The sequence below is a fragment of the Triticum aestivum genome, chromosome 6D (assembly GCF_018294505.1).
Source record: "Triticum aestivum cultivar Chinese Spring chromosome 6D, IWGSC CS RefSeq v2.1, whole genome shotgun sequence".
NCBI lineage: Eukaryota > Viridiplantae > Streptophyta > Magnoliopsida > Poales > Poaceae > Triticum > Triticum aestivum.
In genome coordinates this window covers 417,143,214-417,149,165 of record NC_057811.1, presented here as the reverse complement: position 1 = coordinate 417,149,165, position 5,952 = coordinate 417,143,214, and positions in this window count along the sequence as shown.

Sequence of the window (5,952 nt, the reverse complement as noted above, 5' to 3'; positions counted from 1 at the left end):
GCAGTTCTGGAATACCTGAGTTTCGCCGACATCGAAATCTCTTTTATGCAGTTGTTGGTGAGATCACCTCGACGCCACCCAGTACTGGGGCGGGAGTTCGGGAGTATTGCCATAACTTGTATAACGGATGTTTTTCGAAGGTTGAGGTAAACGATTTCCGAAGGTTTCTTGGTTATGTGTTGACGGATGGATACAGCTGGATCTAGGGATTGTTAGTTGGGTGATATATTTTGTGTCCCCTGTATCCCCTACACCAGATTGCATAACCAGAAAGTTTCGGGAGTTTATAAGTGGGAATTCAAGTAGCCTTAGGATATCTTTCCGACAGACGCATGATATGAGATTGGGGTTCGACGTCTAGTGGTCCGCCTATATACGGTTGATTTTACAGTGGTCTCGTTGTGTCTTAAAGAGTCCATGGCTATGCCGACTCGGGGACGCTTCGTATGTCATGTGCACAGCCTTGTACATGATGGTGCTGTACGATTGAGCCCGTGTGGGCCCCACCACGAAAACTTCGGACGAAATATCTATCATATGTTTGTTCCGGCTTATTTTGCAAGCCAATACTTTGTTTATTTTGTATTGTGGTATTCGAGTTGCTTCGAATTCTATGTTCATTCCATATCTTTTTCAAGTGGCTTCTCAACTTATGGAAGTGTGATGTTTTACTACGGAATTCATTCGTTCATCTTCGTTCGAATGTTTATTGTGAAGACTATATGTTGCAATTTCTATCCGTTGATTCTACTTATCTATTTGTCTATCAAGATGCTAACGGATGTCACCCTCTTCAGGATGGCTCCGCCAACGCGTCAGAATCCGGATCGCAATGAAGGGAGTCAAGCGAACCCTCCGCCGCCACCTCCACCTCCGGAGGCATGGCAAGCAATCATGGCAGCCACCAACGCCAATGCTCAGATGATTCTGCAACTCTTGCAAGAACGTACTCAAGGGCAAGGCAATCAAGGCAATCAAGGTCAAGGCAACAATCAGTTTCACTTTGCCACTCTCAACCAGTTTCTCGCAAATCAGCCCAAGTCTTTCAGCTACTGTGCCGAGGCCACGGATGCCGATGATTGGCTCGTGGACATCAACAAGCATTTTGAATGTAGCAATGTCAGGCCTGAGGACTTTGTCAAGTTTGCTTCTTTCCAGCTCAAGGACCAAGCTGCTGATTGGTTTCAACAATACAAAGATTCCTGAGGAGGTCGTGTGATCACTTGGACTGACTTCTGTCGGGACTTCAAAGCGCACCACATTCCACAAAGTGTTGTTGAGAGCAAGCGTGAGGAGTTCCGCAATCTCAAGCAAGGCAACATGTCTGTGTATCAATACAACATTCAGTTTCAGAAACTTGCTCGCTTCGCTAAATAAGACGTTCCTGATGAGAAGAGCATGATCTATCACTTCAGAGGTGGCCTTAAAGAGGATCTGCAGTTAGCTCTCGTTCTTGTTGAGCCTACTCAGTTTGATCAGTTCTACAATATGGCACTGAAGCAAGAGGCTGCTCAGCTCAAGTGTGAGGCTTCTAAGAAGAGAGTCAGAGACGTAGTTCAGTCTTCTTCTTCCTCACTTGTGACAGCTAAGCAACAGAAGTTCTGGTTGCCTCCTCCTCCGTTTCGTCAGCCTTACCAGCAGAAGAACAAAGGTGGCCATGGTCCGTCCAACTCTTCCAACTCTGGCTATCAGAACAAGTCTCAGAATCAAGCTCCCAAGTCCAATGCTCCTTATCACCGTCCACTCTCAGAGGTGACTTGCAACAAATGTCAGCAGAAAGGTCACTATGCTAACAAGTGCTTCAACCAGAGGCGTCTTCCTCCTCCTCCTCCTGTCAGATCTTCCAGCAATGCAGTGGTCAAGCATAATCCAAAGTTTGCAAAGGTGAACATGATGAATGCAGCTCAAGCGGAGGAATCTACTGATGTGATAATGGGTAATCTTCCTGTTAATGATATTCCTGCAAAAGTTCTTTTTGATACTGGTGCATCGCATTCTTTCATTTCTAGACCTTTTGTGGCTATGCATGATCTGGTTACTGAAGTATTGCCGAGTCCTCTGTCTATTGTTTCTCTGGCTCGACAACTGACTTCTCGAGCATTCGTTCGGGATTCCACAATCAAGATGGACGACTATGAATTTCTGTCTTCTCCAATTGTTCTTGGTGATTCGGATATTGATCTAATTCTCGGGATGGATTGGCTTTCTAAGCACAAAGCTCTACTTGATTGTGCTGCCAGGGAAATTCAATTGACACACTCTTCTGAGGATGTGGTTATTTTTGCCGCTCGTGATGAAACCATTCGGTTATTTTCTCTCAATGAGAAGGGTGAATTGAATGCCATCTCGCAAATTCCAGTCGTTTGCGAGTATCTAGATGTCTTTCCAGAAGAGCTTCCGGGTATGCCTCCTCATCGTCCAGTTGAGTTCGTTATCGAACTAGAGCCTGGCACTGAACCCGTTTGCAAGCGTCCATACAAGCTTGGACCCAACGAGCTGAAGGAATTGAAGAAACAGCTCGATGAACAAGAACGTCTGGGTTTGATCAGACCGAGTTCTTCTCCATGGGGTTGTGGTGTTCTTTTTGTCAAGAAGAAGGATGGCACGGACCGACTTTGTGTCGACTACCGTCCATTGAACAAGAAGACAATCAAGAACAAGTATCCACTTCCCAACATCAATGAGCTATTCGAGCAAATCAAGGGCGCTAAAGTATTCTCGAAGCTTGACCTTCGTATGGGTTATCATCAGATTCGCATTCGTGAAGAAGATATTCCCAAGACAGCATTCAGAACAAGCTTTGGTTCTTATGAATATACTGCCGTGTCTTTCGGCCTTGTCAATGCTCCTCCGGTGTTCTCTCGGATGATGAATTTCATCTTCAACCCCTATACCAATGAATTCGTTCTGGTGTATCTCGATGATATCTTGGTCTTCTCCAAGAATAAGCAGGATCATACCAAACATTTGCGATTGGTGCTCGACAAGCTAAGAGAGTACCAATTCTATGCGAAGTTCTCCAAATGTGAGTTTTGGCTCGATGAAGTTCTTTTTCTTGGTCACATCATCTCTGCCAAGGGCATCGCTGTTAACCCCGAGAAGGTGTCCGCAGTTGTGGATTGGGAACCTCCTCAAAATGTCAAGCAGCTCCGCAGCTTTCTGGGTCTTGCAAGCTATTGCCGAAGATTCGTTGAGAATTTCTCCAAGATTGCAAAGCCTCTTTCCGACCTCCTACAGAAGCATGTGAAGTATGTCTGGTCTCCTGAGTGTGACGTTGCTTTCAACACTCTCAAAGAGAAACTAGTCACAGCTCCTGTCTTGACTCCTCCTGATGAATCCAAGCCGTATGAAGTTTTCTGTGATGCTTCTCTCCAAGGTCTCGGTGCTGTGTTAATGCAAGAGAAGAAAGTTGTGGCCTATACCTCTCGGCAGTTGAAGCCCAACGAGAAGAACTATCCCACTCACGATCTTGAGTTGGCAGCAGTTGTCCATGCGTTGATTACATGGAGACATCTCTTGTTGGGAAGACAAGTGGACATTTTCACTGATCACAAGAGTCTCAAGTATATCTTCACTCAGCCCAACCTCAACCTCAGGAAGACTCAATGGGTCGAAATGATTCAAGAGTACAATCCGAGTATCTAATACACTCCAGGCAAGGCTAATGTCATTGCAGATGCTTTAAGCAGGAAGGCTTATTGCAACAGCTTAATCCTCAAGCCTTTCCAGCCGGATCTTTGTGAAGCTTTCCGCAAGCTGAATCTCCAAGTTGTTCCTCAAGGCGTTCTTGCCAACCTCATAGTATCTCCTACTTTGGAAGATCAAATTCGTGAGGCACAACTCCTTGATGCCATGGTGAAGAAGGTGAAACGTGGTATCGACAAGGGTCTTTCCAAATACAAGTGCTATCGCATTGATGACAGAGACACTTTGTTCTTCGAGGACCGGATTGTGGTTCCTAAAGGTGATCTAAGGAAAGTCATAATGAACAAGGCGCACAATTCTCTCCTTTCCATTCATCCTGGAAGTACGAAGATGTATCATGACCTCAAGCAGTCGTATTGGTGGACTCGAATGAAGCGAGAAATTGCTCAATTCGTGAATGAATGTGATGTCTGCCGAAGAGTGAAAGCAGAACACCAACGACCAGCTGGTCTCCTCCAACCTCTTGCTATCCCAGAGTGGAAGTTTGATCATATCAAAATGGACTTCGTGACTGGATTTCCCAAGTCCAAGCGTGGAAATGACGCTATCTTCGTTGTCATTGACAAGCTTTCTAAAGTGGCTCATTTCCTTCCAATCAAAGAATCCATCACAGCAGCTCAGCTGGCAGAGCTCTACACCTCCAGAATTGTGTCCTTGCACGGCATTCCACAATTGATTTCTTCAGATCGTGGAAGCATCTTCACCTCTAAGTTCTGGGACTCCTTCCAGAAGGCCATGGGCACAAATATTCGCTTCAGCACGGCTTTTCACCCTCAAACTAGTGGCCAAGTCGAGCGAGTCAATCAAATTCTTGAAGATATGCTCAGGGCTTGTGTCATTTCTTTTGGCATGAAATGGGAAGATTGTCTTCCTTATGCTGAATTCTCCTACAACAACAGCTTCCAAGCGAGTTCGGGCAAGGCCCCATTCGAGATTCTCTATGGCAGAAAGTGCCGTACTCCTCTCAATTGGTCAGAGACTGGTGAACGCCAACTTCTTGGCAATGACTTAATCACTGAAGCTGAAGAAATGTGTAAAGTCATCCGTGATAATCTCAAAGCCGCGCAATCGCGCCAGAAGAGTTACTATGATAGTAAGCATCGTGATTTGGCTTTCGAGATCGGAGACCATGTCTACCTCTGCGTCTCTCCAATGAAAGGCACTCGTCGCTTCGGTATCAAAGGGAAGCTTTCCCCTAGATACGTGGGTCCTTTCAAGATCATTGGCAAAAGAGGCGACCTCGCCTATCAACTTGAGCTTCCTTCCAACTTCGCGAACGTGCACGATGTGTTCCACGTGTCACAGCTCCGCAAGTGCTTCAAGACGCCTGAGCGCACTATCAACTTCGAAGAGATTGACCTCCAAGAAGATTTGTCTTATCATGAGCACCCCGTTGCTATTCTTGAAGAAACTGAGCGCAAGACTCGCAACAAGTCAATCAAATTCCTGAAAGTGAAGTGGTCGCACCATTCCGACCGGGAAGCCACCTGGGAACGCGAGGACCATCTCTGTTCCGAATATCCGGAGTTCTTTCAGTCCTAGATCTCGGGACGAGATCCTCTCGTAGTGGTGGAGTGTTGTAACACCCCGCATGTAACTTGCCATAGTTGTAACTCCGACTCTTGCCATTTCCGGCTATGCGATATGTTTTTCCCTCCGTTGTCGGGTTTTGTTTTTCGTTTTGCATTTTGTCTTTTCATGCATTTTCATATCATGTCATCATGTGCATTGCATTCGCATACGTGTTCGTCTCATGCATCCGAGCATTTTCCCCGTTGTCCGTTTTCCAATCCGGCGCTCCTATCTCCTCCGGTGCACCCCTCTTGTTTTCTTTTGTGTGCGTGTGTCAAACCTTCTCGGAATGGACCGAGGCTTCTCAAGTGGTCTTAATATACCACCCGGAGACTACCGGTCAAGTTTCGTTCCATTCGGAGGTCGTTTGGTACTCCAACGGTTAACCGGGCATCCGCAAAGTCCATTTGAGTGTCCAGCAAAAACCCCCTCCAAAACCAGCCCAAAACCCACCAAACTCTCTTCCATGCTCTAGGTCGTTCGATCACGATCGTGTGGGCGAAAACCGCACCTCATTTGGAGTCTCCTAGCTCCCTCTACCTATTTATATGTGGGCATCCCGAAAAACGAAACTGCAGACGAAACCCTAGCTTCTCCCTCCGCGCCGCGCCGGACGCGTCCGCTCCGGCCGGACAACGTCCGCCGCGCCGCCCGGCCAACCGGAGCGCGCCACGT